The sequence below is a fragment of the Danio rerio genome, chromosome 20 (assembly GCF_052040795.2).
Source record: "Danio rerio strain M-AB ecotype USA chromosome 20, GRCz13ab, whole genome shotgun sequence".
Lineage (NCBI taxonomy): Eukaryota > Metazoa > Chordata > Actinopteri > Cypriniformes > Danionidae > Danio > Danio rerio.
Window position 1 is genome coordinate 11,436,320 of NC_141040.1, and position 19,941 is coordinate 11,456,260.

The following is a 19,941-nucleotide window of genomic DNA, read 5'->3' on the forward strand; positions in this document are numbered from 1 at the left end:
TTATAACACACAATCAGTTTTCATTTAGATATGATGCTATTTAGGAAAACCCAGGGAGGATTCGGTGCTCTGTGTGGTTTTTAAGCACACAGAACCATTTAAAAAGTATTGGAGAATTTTTGTTTATATTTCATCATAAAACATATGTTATAATTAACAAAACATCCTTACACACATTTTTTTTTTTTTTTAAAAACCTAATTTGTTTTTTTTCTAACCCAAGCTCATTCTGAAAACGTGTCATAATTAATGATTTACTAAGTGGGCATCAGTCAGTAATAGTGACATAAGACACAATAATGCTTTTATTGTCCATTTTGATCAATCTAATCCATCTATTTTGACAGAGGTAATACATTCAATGTAATCCCAACTGTGTCAATGTAATCACCCCACACACTTTTCAAAATCTCATTTAAGTCCTCCCGCCACATTTTCAAATTAGTGTGTTATGGATTTTTAACAGGGCTCTGTCACCACCACTAGAGAGTCTGTGTGTATCAAGGTGCACATTCGTGTCCAGGAAATTTGTGTGCACACTAAAAGAGCTTATTGACGGTTTTCTATTTTGCGGTTATGGCACAGTCAGTAATGAAACACCAAGCAACAGATGACTTTAATATAATCATAGATTAAAAAAGGAGATGTGAGTACACAAAAAAAAAAAAAAAAAAATTCTTTTAATTAACAGTTTCCATATTTTGCAATTTACAAGTGTTTTCTGTTTATTTACGGTGGTGAATTGCATTATGAGATTGCATTGGTTTGCTTCTGTCGATTTTTAATGTTGAAGAGGCAACTCTAGAGTTTAACAAAATGACTTTTATTGGCATTTTAGTAGTTTGAAATAATATAATGGATAAGAAAGAATATATAGATAAATAGGTATGTAAAATAATAGAACATGTACTTGCAGTTTATTACAAGGTTTTTATATGGTAATATACAACAACACCAACTCAGACAAAATATTACTTTAAACTATTAAACATAATAATAAAAATCACTTTTTTAAAGGTGAAAGGATGTTTAAAGAAGGATTAAGATTCTATACCGCAATTCAAATGTTTTAATAATAAATTATAAAATCATGAATCACAAAGTGAAGTTTATTTATTATCTAATTTTAAGAGGAGCTCGTGCTTACGATTGAGTACAGCCAATCGCACATTAACTAATGTATGATCCACCAATCAGATGAAGCCTAACTCATTATAAAAAACCAGAGCATCTTACCTTAGCCTTCTTCGTGTTTGTTACGTGTTTTATGATGTTAAAGTGGGATGCTGTAACATTTAAGTGAGACAGGTGTAATGTGTGCGACAGATCAATAATGAGGCAAGGTTCAGTTACTCTCATTTAAAGCTTTTACTCTATAATTGAATTGAAACATGTAACAATAATAAATGGGGGAGAAAAAAAACAAACAAATCATAACATTTATAATTATTATCTTTAAACAAGAACAACGAGTGTAAGCCAAATCAAAGAAATTAACAAAACAATCCTTAAATCTAATGTCTAAACTAGGCGTCAAAAAGAAACACAAATAAAAACCGAGATCTTCAGTGTGTATGACGCCCGAACTAAACTAAACAAACTACAAAACTCAAAAATACACGGGTGGCAAAACACTCAAACTAATCTAACAAAACATCAATCTAAACTAAAACAAAACAAAACTGATGAGTCCGCTAAATCTTAGTTTAGAATCACACAACCATCATCATATGTTACTTAAAGCCAACAAAGTTCAACAAGCAACTCGAATTATCACAGTAACCGAGAGATACAAAATAGACGAAGCATTTGCACAAACAAATTGCGTGGAGCACAAAGGGTACGCCGAGGCAGGGCGCACACCACACACTGGACTGACAGGGCTTTAAATACTTGTGGCTCGTCCTGGGATTGGTGGAACCGGAGAGCGTCATAATGATGATGGACAGAATAATAAACCAATAAGAAACCTAGGGTTGAACAAACGGAGAGGAGGGTGAAAAAAAACATAAATCATAACACTCCCCTGCTTAAGATAAAACTATAAATGGATGAAATTCCAAAACAATATAGTTTTAACAAATTTTACTTTCAACCACTTTTTCTTCACACTCTAGATAATGCATCGGCCAGTACATTTTCTGATCCTTTTTTATGTTTTATCATTAAGTTGTAACCTTGAACGATCAGAGACCAGCGCATGAGCCGTTGGTTCTGATTGTGCATACGGGACAGAAATACCACAGGGTTATGATCTGTGAAGACAGTTATGGGCAGATTACTAGAACTCAAATAGACATCAAAGTACTGCAATGCCAGTAGTAACGCTAACGTTTCTTTTTCGATTGTGGAATAATTTAACTGTGCTTTATTAAACTTGCGTGAAAAAAAAACAAATTGGATGCTCTATACCGTGCGTATCTTCCTGAATAAGTACCGCGCCCGCTCCCAGGGAGCTTGCGTCCACCTCCAGCGTAAAAGCCTTCTCATAAACTGGTGCTGCCAACACAGGATCACTGCATAGTAAAGATTTGACGCTTTCAAAGCTGCCTGGCATTCATCAGACCACTGGAACACACGTGAAGGGCTAAGGAGGGAAGTTAGAGGAGAAACGACAGTGGAAAAATTTTTACAGAAGTTCCGGTAATAACCAGACATTCCCAAAAATCTACGCAACTCCTTGCGTGTGGTAGGTACTGGAAACTCAGAGATAGCACTCACTTTCACTCCAATAGGCTTCACTTGTCCTTGCCCCACTTCTTTACCCAAATATGTTATTGTGGCTTTCCCGAAATCGCACTTGGCAAGATTCAAAGTTAGCGATGCTTTCTCAAGACGCATAAATAATTCACGAAGCGTTGAAACGTGTTCCGACCAGTCAGTGGAATAGATCACAAGATCATCTAAATACGCATTACAATTACGCACTCCCATAAGTACAGTGTTGATGAGTCGTTGGAATGTTGACGGTGCGTTACGCATTCCGAATGCCATGACGCAGTACTGCATGAAGTCATCAGGGGTTACAAAAGCAGAGATGTCCGATGCGCGATCAGATAACGGTATTTGCCAGAAACCTTTGAGTAAATCCAACTTACTGACAAATTTAGCAGTTCCAAGTGCATCTACGCAATCTTCCATGCGTGGTAACGGAAAACAATCAGGTACAGTCAGAGCATTCACCTTACGATAGTCTGTACAAAATCGCGCCGATCCGTCACTTTTAGTCACAAGTAGACATGGAGAACTCCACGGACTGCAGCTTGGTTTGGCTAAACCATTCTCACGCAAGTATTTTACTTCGGTTTGCATCACAGAACGTTTCACGGCATTAACTCTGTACGGATGTTGTTTCACAGGGGCTGAATTACCCACATCAATATCGTGTTGCAATACTGTAGTGCAAGAAGGAACGTCACGAAAAAGTAAGGGAAATGCCTCTATAAGCGCTTTAATGTCACATCTCTGAGCATCAGATAGGTGAAACAGAGAAGAATCTAAATCAGCCAGGATTTCGGAGTTTTTAAAACGTGCACATTGTTCGTACGTGTGTCTAACTTTCACGCCATCATCTTCGTGATCAGACATTACATCACAGACCAGCGAAGTGACAGGTGCATCAGAGAGCGGCTGGTCTAATTTCGCCTCATTATTAGATGTCTCTCGAACATGATAAGTTTTCAGCATGTTTACATGACACATGCGAGTTTTCTTGCGGCGATCCGGAGTACCAATTACATTAATCTGTGCAACTCAATTTTTTAATTACCTCATACGGTCCCGAAAAACGTGAAGATAGTGAAGAGCCAACAACAGGCAATAAAACCAGCACTTTATCGCCTTCTTTAAAATCGCGCACAACAGTTTTCCGATCAAAGTGAATCAAAGGCTTCTTTTGCAGCAGAGCAAGCATTGTGAAGACGATCGCGAAATCTACTTACGTAATCAAGCACATTCGTTTTTTCACTAGTCTCCTGAGATAACATATCCTCTTTCAGCATCTTAATCGGGCCCCGAATTGAATGAGCATACACCAGATCTGCCGGGCTATATCCTAAACTTTCCTGCACGGCTTCTCTCACAGCAAATAAAACTAGAGGTGTCCCCTCATCCCAATCTTTACCAGTTTCAAAGCAATATTTTCTGAGCATTGATTTTAAAGTCTGATGAAATCGTTCCAAGGCTCCCTGACTTTCTGGATGGTATGCACTTGAAGTTCTGTGGGAAATATTTAAAGTTTTCAACACTTGTTCGAATAGATTAGACATAAAATTCGTTCCTCTATCAGACTGCACAACTTTGGGCAGTCCAAATAAAGAAAAGAACTTTACTAGTGATTTAATCACTACAGAAGCAGTTATTTTCCTTAACGGAAACGCTTCAGGCAAACGTGTTGCTGCACACATGACAGTCAGTAAATATTGATTGCCAGCTTTTGTTTTAGGCAAAGGACCCACACAGTCAATCAGAACATGCTCAAATGGCTCACCTAAAGCCGGAATAGGTCTCAATGGAGCTTTTGGAATAATCTGGTTTGGTTTGCCTGAAAATTGACACGCCTTACAGGTTTTACAGTGCTTTGTCACGTCAGTCTTAAGTCGAGGCCAAAAAAAGTGCTTTAAAATCCGGTGATAAGTTTTCTTAATACCTAGGTGTCCGGAAAAATCATGGTCATGAGCAAGAGAAAGAACAGTTTGCCGGTAACATGTAGGAACGACAATTTGACTTGCGCCATACCAGTCAGCTTCAGATGCATCAGGGCACCATCTACGCATCAGCACTCCGTTCTCTAAATAGAAAGCGATTTTTCTTTCATGCGCCGCATCTGCTGGAACAACAGAAGAAAAATATTTATGCAGAGAGAAATCATCTTTCTGAGCAGCAATCAGATTGTCTCGAGTCACGTGCAATTTTATTTTCTCAACATTTGGCGTTTTAGATTTTTCGTCGGATTTACCAGGATCAATCAACTCATCATTCAACATAGTAGGAGCCATAAATGTCGAGATCAAATCATCTGCATCATCAAATTTGCGAGTCTGCACGCGCGTAATGGCGCAAACGGGAAAAACGTCAGATAACTCTGACAGCTCATCAGTGGACACAGAAAAGTCAGGTTTATCACAAACCTCAAGCAATGGCATAACTCTCCCACCAGCTATGTCATTCCCAAGAATAAAATCAACCCCTCTCACAGGTAGATTTTCACGTACCCCAACTTTAACCAAGCCAGTAAACAAATCAGATTTTAAATAAATCTGATGAACAGGGACTTTGATTGTGCTCATTTCAATCCCTCGAACTAGCACATAACTACCACAGAAAGTGTTTTCCAAAGATGACAACACATCAGCCGTAATAAAAGAATAACCTGCTCCAGTGTCACGAAGCTTTTTTACCCTTATTTGATTCTCAGGCTTGTCATCATTAGATATCAATCCCTCTAAAAGGAAAGGTTGATAAGCGACATCACAAGTCTCGCGACTTTCCACACTAACCGGCTTTACAAACGCAACACTCTTAGTGCCGGCGTTTTGCTGCTTACGTTTCAACAATAAACATTCAGATATAATGTGCCTGTTTTTGTGGCAATAAAAACACTCCCTTACCTCTCGAATTTGTGCATTTTTATTTTTCAAACGAGACTGATCTTTTTCAACAGATGGAACAGAATTTTTCTCAGTACGAGCTGACAGAAAAACATTTTTGTGGGTTAATGCGAATTCGTCAGCAGAAACGGAGGCTTGAGCCAGAGAAGTTACCTTCTGTTCATTAAGATAAATTACAACACGCTCCGGAATACAATTCTTGAACTCCTCCAAGAGAATTAATTCACGTAACGCTTGAAAATCGGAAACTTTATTCGCTGTGCACCACTTGTCAAACAATATACCTTTTTCTCTCGCAAATTCAACATAGGTCTGATTAGAATTTTTCTTATGCATTCTAAAACGCTGTCTATACGCCTCAGGTACGAGCTCATACGCTCGTAAAATTGCCGCTTTGACAACGTCGTAGTTTAAGCTGTCCTCTAAGGACAACGCAGAACATACCTCTTGTGCTTTTCCTGTTAACCTGCACTGCAACAGTAAAGGCCAAACTTCCTTAGACCACTTCAAAGCGCAAGCAATTCGTTCGAATACATTAAAATAGGAGTCAACCTCAGTCTCTCTAAATTGAGGTACAAGAGAAATATGTTTACTCACATCAAACGTCCCGACAGATGATGCCACGGCAGATGAAAGAGCCGCGTTCTGCGCTAGTTGGCCAGGAGAAACAGGTGCATGCCTGGCTGCATTCAGTTCAAGCTCTCGCAACTTGATTTGCGTCTCCGCCTCTATTTCAAGCCTGCGGATCTCAAGTCGCAGCTCTCTCTCAGCATGACTCTCTCGCTCACGCTCTTCTTTTTGGAGTCTCGCAATGCGAGTTTTGAGGCGCACATCACCTCCCGATTCAACCTCTGAGGGTGAAAAAGGTTCGAAGGGCGGCAAAACAGCTTTAGCTTCGTAGCCCTCCGCAACAGCTGTTTCGCTCGCTTCCTCCGCACCTATGTGAGCAGAGTCAGCAGACACATAGTCAGCGCCAGGTGAGCTTTCAGCCAGCACCAATAAACCCAGCTCCTTTAAATGTCGGACAATGACTCCTTTTATTTCACGCTTTAACTGTTGTCTACTAATTTTAATTTGGAAATGCTCAGCAATTTTTAATAAATCATCTTTTCGAAACGTATCCAATTGTTCAACAGATGGTGCACTAACGAAACTGTTTAAATCAAACTCAGCCATACTGATATTATGCTCTAAAACTCCACGCAATCACTAATCTTCGTTCACTCAAAACTCAAAATTGATCCGCCGTCAAACACACATCGTCTCACCTCATCCCATAAAGAGATAAATTTAAATATAATCTCACCGCTGCCACCAATTAAATGTTACGTGTTTTATAATGTTAAAGTGGGATGCTGTAACATTTAAGTGAGACAGGTGTAATGTGTGCGACAGATCAATAATGAGGCAAGGTTCAGTTACTCTCATTTAAAGCTTTTACTCTATAATTGAATTGAAACATGTAACAATAATAAATGGGGGAGAAAAAAAAACAAACAAATCATAACATTTATAATTATTATCTTTAAACAAGAACAACGAGTGTAAGCCAAATCAAAGAAATTAACAAAACAAAACAATCCTTAAATCTAATGTCTAAACTACACTGTTAGACATTTCAAAGGGTTTTTACAGTAACTTACTGGCAACACTGTTGCCAGTAAGTTACTGTATTTTAGATTTACAGTATACAACTGTAAATCCGTTTACAGCATGTTACCGTAGTGGTTGAAAATGGTTAACTACTGTAAAAACCTAAGTTAACAGTTAGCTACTGTAAACCTTTTAATTTTGTCCTAAATATTTTATAATATAATTTTATTAATATCATTTTAATACTATAGACCTAAAAAAGACACAATTACAAAATATTAACAAAATAAACACTCTTTATTTAAAACATTGGAGATGCTTAAAACAAGCTTAAAAATGTGTAAAAACATTACATTTCAATCATTCAAAATATTTTATTTTAAGAAAAAAAACATTGAAAATGACAAAGCACATTAACATACATGTACAAAACTAATGTAAGTGTCTGACCTGCATATTGTTGAGAAAAAAAAACCCAATTGTAATAAGTACTACTGACATTAAACCAGACACAATTACAAAATATTCCATTCTTTAAAACATTAATAATGCTCAAAGCATTTAAGGAAAATGTGTGAAAATTACATTAAGCAATAAAATCAACACATTAAAAATAAATAAATCACACAAAGCACTAGAACATGCATGTACAATTTAAACTTCTGAATTGCATATTGTTGGAAAAATAAATATTTGTAACTATTAGCCGACTAAGAAACAACCCAACTTTAAAATATTACTAATTCTGGTGTCAAATGCTCAACAAGGTCTGAATTCACATGTTCAAATGCAATTCATCTTTATTTCTATTGCACTTTTACAATGTAGATCAATGATGTCAAAGCAGCTTAACATAGAAGTTCTTGTAAATTGAAGCTGCTTCAGTCCAGTTTTCAGAATTGAAGCAGTAAATGTCACTGCTGAAAGTCCAAACACTGAAGAGCAAATCCACCGATCCACCAATCGTAGCCAAGCGATCCAGTGGCGACAGTGGCATGGAAGAAACTTCACCAACTGACGAAAGTGTTGAATAAAATCCCTTGAGAGATACCAGGCTCAGTTGGGCAAGACCAGGGGCCTCATGTATCAACGCTGCGTACGCACAAAAACTTTGCGTACGCCAGGTTTCACGCTCAGAATCACTCACGTTTGGATTTACTAACAATGAACTGAACGTGGGAATGTGCGCAGGTTCACGGCAGCTTTCTGGCAGGCGTACGCACATTTTTTGTGCGTGTCTGTTTTATTTCCATTGGCGACTCCTAGAGGCAGTTGTGTTAAATTGCACTTTACAAAGTGACTGAGCCTTGCAATGGCAGCTGTATGAGACGGGTTCATCGATCTAGCAGGTAAATAAGATTTCCATACCATACAGTTGAGCAGCTAAACATTAAAGCACAATTTGCAGCAGTCGCCTGTTTTCCCAATGTAATCTGAGCTATCTACTGCACGCACATTGCTATAAAGGCACCATCTGAAGATGAATTTGCATGCGTGAATCAGAAACATTTCCATTCAATAAATGTGCAAATAAAATATGATGCACAAAGTTATTGATGATTCCTACTTGTCTTTTTCGTGATAAATAGAAGGCAAAATCTGATTTGTAGCGGGGGAAAAAACAAGAAAGAGTTAATCAGACGCTGGATTCGAGCCGAGTTCATGCACGTGTCTAAACATGATGACATGCGTCTTAGGAGCGCGCCACTGAAACTTTTGCGAGTGCTGCAACATTTTACAGATATAAACCACACTATTTCTTTTTTTAATGCACTCAGTGCGATGTTCAGACCCAACTGTGTTAACCGGATCAGCTAAACTCTCCCACTCTATTTTTTTTCTTTTGTTGTTAATTCCGGAGAACAAACTTGCAAATAACACCGCTTTTCTCCTGTCTGCCTCCGAAAGGAGCACCACCAATTCACATTCTGTTCAAAGTTTCTCTTCTTGCTTGCTTTTGCCTTTGCTTTTTCGTTGGGTTTTGCCATTAGCATAGTCATTAGCATATTCATACGGGGGAGGAGGCAGGGAGGGGTTTTGCGCTCGTGCATGTTGCGCTCAGTTTCACGTTCATTCAGATGTACAAAAGAATATGCGTGAGATTCGGCGTACGCAGTGTTTCATACATCTGAATTTTTTTCTGCGTACGCACATTTACAGGATTGTGCGTACGCAATGTTTTAGTAAGATTTCCACGCAAGTCTTCGTACATGAGGCCCCAGTTCTCCTCTAGCCAAACTTGTGCAAGGCCGCAGTCTAGGCACCGGAGGCTTGAAAGTTCACCAGCGGGTGGTCAGGCTGGCCCATTGGATCAATGCGGAAACTCATTGATAATGTGTGTCTTTTAGGATTCACTCCTCCATGACCACCACAGCATCTGGTCAGGATTTGGCCCAGTCCAGGATTATGAAGAACTCTGGATAAGGAGAAACAGACTAACATGAGCATAGAAGAAGCTTGTTTAAAAAAAAAATCATATACTGGTTAATTATTTTGAAGCATGGCAGCTAGGTTGGGCTAGTTTTCAGCTGGTACTGAGCAACTGGCTCCTGCTCATAACCTGCTCACTACCATGTTTAAAAGAGAACTAACCAGAATGTCCTGTTTATTTTTTTCCCTAACTAGGTTTTACAAAAACATTGTAGCATTTGTGATGGGTTGATTCACTGCAGGACAGATTAGACTATTTGTTTTATGTATTCCTAATAAACTAAAACAGACTGAATACTGATACAACTATTGAGAGTGTCTCACCTAATCCAAGTTCTCAGTTAGCTGGTGAAAGAAGGATAACACATTGTTGTTCATGGTTGTCATTCTCTTCACTACTTCTCCTGCCTTCTTCTGGCTCACTCTGGTTGTTGCTGTGCATTTTGTTTCATCCTCTGGAATTATTTATACAAAATTTTTTATTATTTTATTTATTACAAAATATTTAGGCAACATGAAATGGGGAAAAAGACATTTAATACAAAGATTTTTTATTTAGCTAGCAACTAAACATGTGACACATTTTGTATTAAAAGTAACGTTACTATATTGAGAAACAAATAGATGTACAGTACTTACTGTTGTATGAGGTCCAGTTTGCACAGGCAGGCTCCCAGTATTCTATATTGAGACCATAAAAAAGCCAAAAATACAGATAAGAATACCATGCTACAATCCACAACCTCCACACAACTTTTTTTTATTTGTTTACCTTGGTTGCTTACTGGTCTAGCTTATTTTTTAAGCATAAGGCTGTGCTGATCAAGATGTTCCTCCGAAATGCTGTTTGTTTCTTCAGACAAAACCTGCTGCTGTGCCAGTGCCATATCTAAACAGAAAAAAATATAATGGTAACAATTATGTTAAAGCAAATGTCAAGAGTTGTGATAAAAATATAATTAGCAAACAATAAATAGCAAAAAGGTGGTTATTAGCATAATGCATAGAGGTAAAGTTGGTTCCCCTTCGGTTGGGGAACTTCAGTGCCATGAATGGGAGGATTCGGATCAGAAGCCGCTTATCTGGAGAGTATTGAACGGGCCAATGAATGAAATTAATTGGCAGCGTAAGCTTGCGCAGGTGTGCGACATCTGCAATCATCTCAGCATATAAGCACACCTGAAGCCAGCAGACGCCATCCTTTTCGCTTCAGATCCTTTCTGAGTGAGTCGATGAGGGTTCCTCTTGCTGATCAGCACTTCAGAGCGAACGAGTGTGTCTCCCGGTCCAGATTGGGTCTTCGCGGTGGCAGACGGTCGAGCTGGGTTACTCCCTTGCCTGCGGTTCTTTGGGTCCGGTCCTCCAGAGCGGTGCGTATAGTTGCAACTTTCCTAAAAGAGCAACACAGTCGTGCAGCACGTCCTTTTCAGGATGGCGCTCCGACTGTGCGTTTCTGGATGCGGGGGTTTCCTGTCTCCGGATGATGGACACGATCACTGCATTGCATGTTTGGGGGTCCAGCATGTTAATGCGGTGCTCGCGGGCGGTTCATGTCGTCATTGCGATGCCATGACCGTTGCACAGCTAAGATCGCGGCTAACTTTCGCAAGAGAGCGAGCCACCCCAGTTGCCTCCTGTTCTAAAAAAGCAGCGGGCGCTCGGGCAGATCTGAGGGTTTCAGCGGGAGCTAATCCGCCGCCCACGGGCTCGCGGACCTCTCGCTCCTCACGGCGCTCCATTCAAGCTTCGGGTGGTGAGAGTGATCCGTCTAACCAGATGGTAGCTCTCACACTCGCTGACACCGGAGATCAGATGTCCTCCGCGGCATCGGAGGGTGGGCTTTCACTGTCCGACAAAGATCCGGACCCGCTCGCCCCCTCCGGGCAGGTGAGCGCTGTCAAATCGGATCCTGAAGCGGACATGTTAGCCGTGCTTTCCCGGGCTGCTTCGGCCGTGGGGTTGGAGATGGTTTATCCCCCAGCTCCGCGGCCGGACCGACTAGATGGGTGCTACGTAGAGGACCAGAAGGCGAAGCCTTCGAAGCCTCTCGTCCCCTTCTTCCCGGAAGTGCACAGTAGGCTCACGCAGTCCTGGAGGGCACCTTTCTCTGCCCGTGCTGCGAGTGCCTCCGCCCTCACCGCCCTTGACGGCGGAGCTGCCAGGGGGTATGAGGCGATCCCGTCAGTGGAGCGCGCTATCGCGGTCAATCTTTGTCCGCGCGGCGCCTCTACGTGGCGGGGTTTGCCCCGCCTCCCGTCCAAAGCCTGTAGGTTGTCTGCCTCCCTCGGAGCCAGAGCTTATAAGGCTGCGGGCCAGGCTGCTTCTGCTTTGCACGCGATGGCCACCTACCAGCGCTACCAAGCGCAGGCGCTGGCCGAGCTGCACGAGGGCGGGTCCAACCCAAGCTTATTACATGAGCTGCGCACCGCGACCGACTATGCTCTTCGGACTACTAAGTCCGCCGCGTGTGCGCTGGGGAGGACGATGTCCACACTTGTGGTTCAGGAACGCCACCTCTGGCTAAACCTGGCCGATATGCGCGACGTTGACAAAGTTCGCTTTCTTGACTCGCCCATATCCCAGGCTGGCCTGTTCGGCGACACCGTCGGTGAATTCACCCAGGAATTCAAGGCGGTGAAAGAGCAGTCGGATGCGATGGGCAATGTCATCTATCGGCGTGGCCGTAAGCCCGCTCCGCCCGCCGAGCCATCCACCTCCGCTGTTCCTCGCCGAGGGCGCCCGCCAACGAGTGCTGCCCCGCCCCCGCCTGCGCCTCCGGCCAAGCGGGCGCGGCGTTCACCTCGAAAGCAGGCAGCCCCTCCTGCCCAGGGCGCCGTTAAGTCCGGTAAACGGACCGCGAAGCGTCCCTGAGACAGGCCATCCGGAGAAGAGGAAACTTGCTCTTTCCCCGCTGGAGGGCGGGGCCCCGATAACAACGGTACTTTTCAGTGCCACCAAAACATCAGTAAAAGAGCACTTTTTCCCTTCCCCGGATGTGACTGCACGAGTTCTGCCAGTCCGGGACGCGCTGCCTTCCGGCTCGCAGACTCTACGTGCTTCGCCAGTGGCTCACGAGCGCTGGGGGGACGGTCTCCCTTCCCTCAGCCCTCCAGCCCCCTCTCCGGAGTCAGGGTGCGGAGCCAGAGCGAATCGCTCTCCTCCAGCTTTTCCGCGGGACCCTCGTGCTTCCCGGATCAGCACACCCACTCCGCGCTGCCCCACCGCTGGTACGTCAGCGATTGTAGCGATGACTCCATTAGCGAGGGCTCTGCCTGCCTGGTTAGCGCGGGCCAGCCCCTCGCGGTGGCTCATACGCACAATCAGACTCGGTTACGCGATTCAGTTCGCGAAACGGCTCCCCAAGTTTACGGGCGTGTATTTCTCCAGGGTCAACCCCCTGTCCGCCCCTGTCTTGCGAGAGGAGATTGCTGCCCTCCTGGCGAAGGGTGCAATCGAGCCGGTTCCTCCAGCCGAGATGGAGAGTGGGTTTTACAGCCCATACTTCATCGTACCCAAAAAGAGCGGTGGGTCACGGCCAATCCTAGATCTGCGCGTTTTGAACCGCTGTCTGCACAAGCTGCCGTTCAGAATGCTCACGCAGAGGCGCATTCTCCAATGCGTTCGTCCTCGGGATTGGTTTGCAGCCATAGACCTGAAGGACGCGTATTTCCATGTCTCCATTCTTCCACGCCACCGCCAATTTCTGCGGTTTGCGTTCGAGGGTCGAGCGTGGCAGTACAAGGTCCTCCCCTTCGGGCTCTCTCTGTCTCCGCGGGTCTTCACCAAACTCGCGGAGGGTGCCCTAGCGCCCCTTCGGCTCGCGGGCATTCGCATACTCAATTATCTCGACGACTGGCTGATTTTAGCCCACTCGCGGGAGCAATTGATTATGCACAGGGACGAGGTGCTTCGGCATCTCCGCCTACTGGGGCTTCAGGTCAACCGAGAAAAGAGCAAACTCGCCCCCGTGCAGAGGATTTCTTTTCTCGGGATGGAGCTGGACTCGATCACCATGGTAGCGCACCTCTCCGAGGAACGCGCTCGCCTGTTGCTGAACTGTCTGAGGGAGCTCGACAGCAAACTAGTGGTCCCACTGAAGTTCTTTCAGAGGCTCCTGGGGCATATGGCATCCGCAGCCGCCGTCACGCCGCTCGGGTTGCTCCATATGAGACCACTTCAGCACTGGCTTCACGATCGGGTCCCCAGACGCGCATGGCACGCGGGCACACACCGGGTCTCGGTTACTGCGCTGTGTCGCCGCGCCCTCAGCCCTTGGAACGACCCCTCGTTCCTACAGGCCGGTGTGCCTCTAGGACAGGCGTCCAGCCATGTTGTTGTTTCAACAGACGCTTCCAACACGGGTTGGGGGGCCGTGTGTCGCGGGCATGCGGCTGCGGGCCTCTGGAAGGGTGCCCAGCTGCATTGGCATATCAATCGCCTAGAGCTGTTGGCAGTGTTCCTCGCTCTCCACCGCTTTTTACCGGTGCTGGAGCGGCAACACGTGCTGGTCAGGACGGACAGTACGGCGGCGGCGGCGTATATCAACCGCATGGGGGGTATGCGCTCTCGCCGCATGTCTCAGCTCGCCCGCCGTCTGCTCCTCTGGAGTCACCCGCGGCTGAAATCGCTGCGCGCCATTCACGTCCCAGGCACGCTCAATCGTGCAGCCGATGCGCTCTCACGACAGCTGTTACGCCCTGGAGAATGGAGACTCCACCCCGAGTCTGTTCAGCTGATATGGGCGCGATTCGGGGAGGCCCAGATCGATCTGTTTGCTTCCCCCGAGAACGCTCACTGCCAGTTGTTTTTTTCCCTGACCGAGGGCTCTCTTGGCACGGATGCACTGGCCCACAGCTGGCCTCGGGGCATGCGCAAGTATGCGTTTCCCCCAGTGAGCCTGCTCGCGCAGTTTCTGTGCAAGGTCAGGGAGGACGAGGAACAGGTTCTGCTAGTTGCGCCCCTTTGGCCCAACCGGACCTGGATATCAGAGCTCTCACTCCTCGCGACGGCCCTCCCCTGGCGGATCCCTTTGAGAGAGGACCTACTCTCTCAGGGACAGGGCACCATCTGGCACCCTCGCCCCGATCTTTGGAACCTCCACGTGTGGTCCCTAGACGCGAGGAAGACTTAGGTAACCTACCGACTGCGGTGGTTAATACCATCACTCAGGCTAGAGCCCCCTCCACGAGGCGCGCCTACGCCCTGAAGTGGAGTCTATTCACTGAATGGTGCGTCTCTCGCAGAGAAGACCCCCGAAATTGCCAGATTAGTGTTGTGCCCTCTTTCCTTCAAGAGAAGTTGGACAGCAGGCTGTCGCCCTCCACTCTCAAGGTTTACGTGGCCGCCATCTCCGCTTATCATAGCGCGGTAGCTGGCGGCACCGTGGGAAAGCATAACCTGGTCATCCAGTTCCTTAGGGGTGCTAGGCGAATTAATCCATCTCGCCCCCCTCTCATGCCCTCTTGGGATCTCGCCCTCGTTCTCACGAGTCTGCGATCCGATCCCTTTGAGCCACTCGAATCAGTATCTCTAAGATTTCTGTCCCTGAAGACAGCTCTGCTGGTTGCGTTGGCCTCCATCAAGAGGGTCGGGGACCTGGAGGCATTTTCGGTCAGTGACTCGTGCCTGGAATTCGGGCCGGATTACTCTCACGTTATCCTGAGACCCCGCCCCGGTTATGTGCCCAAGGTTCCTACCACCCCCTTTAGAGATCAGGTAGTGAACCTGCAAGCGCTGCCCCCGGAGGAGGCAGACCCAGCCCTTTCTTTACTTTGTCCAGTTCGCGCTCTGCGCATTTATGTGGACCGTACTCAGAATTTTAGATCATCTGAGCAGCTCTTTGTCTGTTATGGCGGTCGGCAGCAGGGAAGTGCCGTATCGAAACAAAGATTATCCCACTGGATTGTGGATGCCATTTCACTCGCTTATTCGAGTCGAGGTCAGCCGTGTCCCCCGGGAGTACGTGCACACTCCACTCGGAGCGTTGCATCCTCTTGGGCGCATGCACGCGGCGCCTCTCTAACAGACATCTGTAGAGCTGCGGGCTGGGCGACACCCAACACATTTGCAAGGTTTTACAATCTGCGAGTGGAGCCGGTTTCCTCAAGGGTATTAGGTAACCCTTTGGTGATTGAGGAGACAACTCGGTAGGGTGTTGAAACACGCTTGCTGCGCCATTCTCCCTAACACGGAGGTACGTGCGCCTTTTTTATCTGTCAGTAAAGTTCCCCGTCAGGTGAGCCCTGCAGATTCCTCCGTGGCCCCCAGCACTGACTCAGCGGAGGAGTCACTTGCTGGCCCACTACGTTGTAGGTCTGCCCGCTGGTCAGCCCGCGTTTTGGGTATAGGTGCCTGCTATGCGTGATCCCCACTAGGCGATCCCATATGCTTATTCCGCCACGGTTAAGTCCCCCCCCTGGGCGGACCCGTGTCTTCCCTCTCCGCTAACCACTCTTTGCTATGCGTACTCCCCCTTTTTAGGGCTAGTCCATAGGTAAATTCTTCCATCTATCCCCCCCTTGGGTAACGGATGGCCTCCGCAGCGTCCTCCCTATCGGGATTGCACGCTTCCCAACGTACTGTCGTATTTCCTAGAATTATCTAGATGCTCACGACTTCCCAAAAAATATATCTAAATCCGTAAAACTTCTGTTGAAGTAGGATAAATTAGGGCCAGGGACACGTTGGAGGACCGCGCCCCCCATGATGTGGGTGCGTCACGCTTGCTTGACTATCTCCTCATCGGGGGTGTTGGTAAGGTGCAGTCATTATGGCGCTTTCCATATTCTCCCATTCATGGCACTGAAGTTCCCCAACCGAAGGGGAACGTTCGAGGTTACAGAAGTAACCCTTCGTTCCCCGAGGAGGGGAACGGAAGTGCCATATTCCGTCGCCATAATGACTGTCCCTTAGCTGTTTGAAAGTCTCTTCAGCTTAAAAGGATGGCGTCTGCTGGCTTCAGGTGTGCTTATATGCTGAGATGATTGCAGATGTCGCACACCTGCGCAAGCTTACGCTGCCAATTAATTTCATTCATTGGCCCGTTCAATACTCTCCAGATAAGCGGCTTCTGATCCGAATCCTCCCATTCATGGCACTTCCGTTCCCCTCCTCGGGGAACGAAGGGTTACTTCTGTAACCTCGAACGTTTTATATTAGCAGATTCAGATTCCCCCTTAATAATTTAATTTCATAAAAGTATTATTTGCAAACTCTAAATAGCGAAATCATTTTAGCAGCTAATGACTATCAAAGTACAACATGCTCACGGTCAAATAAACAGTGTTAATGTTGATTTCAAGTCATACTGGCATGCTAATTCTGATCGAATATTTAAAGTAACATGGTAAACAGTATAGAGTCTTCTAAATGAACGAATGTGCGAATATAAAACCAACTTTACCTCTATGCATGTTGTATAGATTTACGTTAACGTTCTTATAGGTTACGTCGCGATGTTATTTTCTCAAGCTAACGTTATAAGTTACTCTAATATATATAGTATAAATCAATATAAGTTAAACGTTGCACGTTAAAATGTGTTTGAGTCCAATTCAGTATAAACTTAGCTCAGTTTAGCTAACAGTTAACATTACCATTTTAAGATCGCTTCAGCCAATGTTGCCGAGCAAACATATGCTAATAGAGGTGCTCAAATCAATGTCGAATGTTGTCAGCACAGACAGACGCGCTTTTACCTGGATTATTTGATGGTCTTTCACTCATATTCTTCTGGGGGAAAACACTCTCTGCCGGACCGTTGTCTCGTGCTAAGTGTCCTCCAAAACTGTCTGCATACCTCTGGTTCCCTCCTAAACCAAAACCCGCTGCAACACCGGTTCCTATGTAAATAAATAAAAAGATATGACGAGAACAATGGCTAATAATCATAAACAGTCTTATTTAAAGTAATAGTAGTGTTAATGTAATAAATTAAATAAAGGTAACATCTTAATAGATGATATATTTCTCAAATGGGCGAAATAACGCCAAGCCAGAGAAAATAATAATAGCCAACTTTATACTTTACTTTGTTCTATTCTCGTCCACAAAACATTCTGTAAAATGAAACACTGCCTCAGCTTACCAGAGTAAAGTTTGTTAAATCCAGTATGTTCTTCAGGCACACTAATAAATTGTCTTCCACAATTGCTCCAGGGTCCTCAGGCAAAAAGTGGTGCAGAGTAGTCGAATCGCCGCAAGGTGGCGTTGAAGCATTTGTGGAAAATACAGTATAATACACGAATTTTTACAAATACAGTACATCGCTGTATATGTTGTTCGACGTCACACTAAATTCCCATAATGCAACGGTAAATACAGTTATTTACTGTAAAAGGAAGTTGCAGTATTACACTGGGTGAAATACAGTAAATAACTGTGTAATTTACAGAAATGTCTAACAGTGTAGGCGTCAAAAAGAAACACAAATAAAAACCGAGATCTTCAGTGTGTACGACACCCGAACTAAACTAAACAAACTACAAAACTCAAAAATACACGGGTGGCAAAACACTCAAACTAATCTAACAAAACATCAATCTAAACTAAAACAAAACAAAACGGATGAGTCCGCTAAATCTTAGTTTAGAATCACACAACCATCATCATATGTTACTTAAAGCCAACAAAGTTCAACAAGCAACTCGAATTATCACAGTAACCGAGAGATACAAAATAGACGAAGCATTTGCACAAACAAATTGCGTGGAGCACAAAGGGTACGCCGAGGCAGGGCGCACACCACACACTGGACTGACAGGGCTTTAAATACTTGTGGCTCGTCCTGGGATTGGTGGAACCGGAGAGCGTCATAATGATGATGGACAGAATAATAAACCAATAAGAAACCTAGGGTTGAACAAACGGAGAGGAGGGTGAAAAAAAAACATAAATCATAACAGTGTTAAAGAATCCCCCTTTCATCCCTACTCCTCCCCCTTTTCCCTTTTTAGGGAGACACGGTGGCCCAGCGATTAGCAGTGTTGCCTCAAAGCAAGAATGTCACTGGGTCAAGTCTTTACCTTGCCAAGTTGACATTTCTGTGTTTAGTTTAGCCCCATGCTCGTGTGTGTTTCCCCCAGGCTCCCCGGTTTCCTCCCACAGGCAAGACATGTGATACAAGTACATTGACCAAACCAAATTGACACTATAGAAGAGCACTTAATCAGTAGTATATCTATCCACAGTAATTTCTTATTCCTATTTGCCATAACAAGCAGGGAAGTTCTCGAGACCTACCTGAGCTCAAACTCTCCTCTCGCCCTACAACGGGAGGGAGCCCCGGGCTTGAGGATCTTAGAGATGACATATATGATTTTTGTGGCATTTGTAAGGATATTAAACAATCAATTTCTATTTTCTATAAGAATTTTAGAAAAATGGGTTTCATCTTTGGTCACAATTGTAACTGGTAGTAGAAAACAGGCAGTCTAGGTCTCTAGTGTAAATGAATGTACAAAATTAGGGAAAATATGCAGCCAGCAATTGGTTTAAAGGCTAGTTTAACTTGATGAAATTAGTTTTATTCCATTAACAAGGAGTAAATATTGTCTGGCTCAGTTTCAAACATAACAAAATAACAATCTTATGCAGTTTAACACAAATAATAAAATGAAACCATGACAAAATTACAAATTATAGTAACTATAATATTATAGTAAATTATTATAAACTAAATTATAAACGAAAATTTAATACTCAGCTAGCAAAATTCATGTGGCTCAAATCCAGCCCACACCAGACACTTAAATCTGGCCCACACACCGCACGGAATGATGGAACTTGGGCTGTCCTCTCCTGTTTGCTAGATCTGGGCCACAATTAAGCCATAGCAAAACCACATATCAGCCAGAATTTACCCAAATGAACCAGAACTGACTTTATTCCTGGCCACAGTTAGCTTTTTTTCTGGCCCAGATCCTGCCCACACCAGACATACATCTGGACCACATACTGAATGGAATGATGGCTCTAGGGTGGCCCACTCCAGTTCATGTTCAAGTTTAGAGAGTGACTAATCATATATATATATATATATATATATATATATATATATATATATGTGTGTGTGTGTGTGTGTGTGTGTGTGTGTGTGTGTGTGTGTGTGTGATTAATAAAGGGACTAAGCCTGCATATTATTAAGATATTAACTGTTCAGGTATAATTTTATTCTAGATCCCTAATCCTACCCAAAACCTAAACCAAAATTATGCTTTACTAACTTTTAATAAACAGCTAATTAGTACTTTATTAAGCTAGTAGTGTTAATTAATGGTTTGTTATACCATGAATTGTAAGTGTTACCAGC

General features: G+C 44.2%; 2 long non-coding RNA genes across 3 annotated transcripts in view; one reads left to right on the top strand and one right to left on the bottom strand.

The window, feature by feature from the left end:
- The window catches only part of LOC147832132 (uncharacterized), a 194,803-nt gene that overhangs the window by 14,003 nt on the left and 160,859 nt on the right, over nucleotides 1-19,941 (top strand). The gene's annotated exons all lie outside the window — the stretch shown is intronic.
- Nucleotides 9,489-10,523, bottom strand: LOC137488618 (uncharacterized). 2 transcript variants are annotated; one of them, XR_015518198.2, is made up of 4 exons: nucleotides 10,405-10,523; nucleotides 10,272-10,313; nucleotides 9,999-10,087; nucleotides 9,489-9,616 (listed from the first exon to the last, which is right to left on the bottom strand). It is a non-coding gene; the product is annotated as an uncharacterized LOC137488618 (long non-coding RNA). The 2 variants fall into 2 exon arrangements; XR_015518197.2 differs by lacking the exon at nucleotides 10,405-10,523 and having other exon boundaries at nucleotides 10,272-10,393.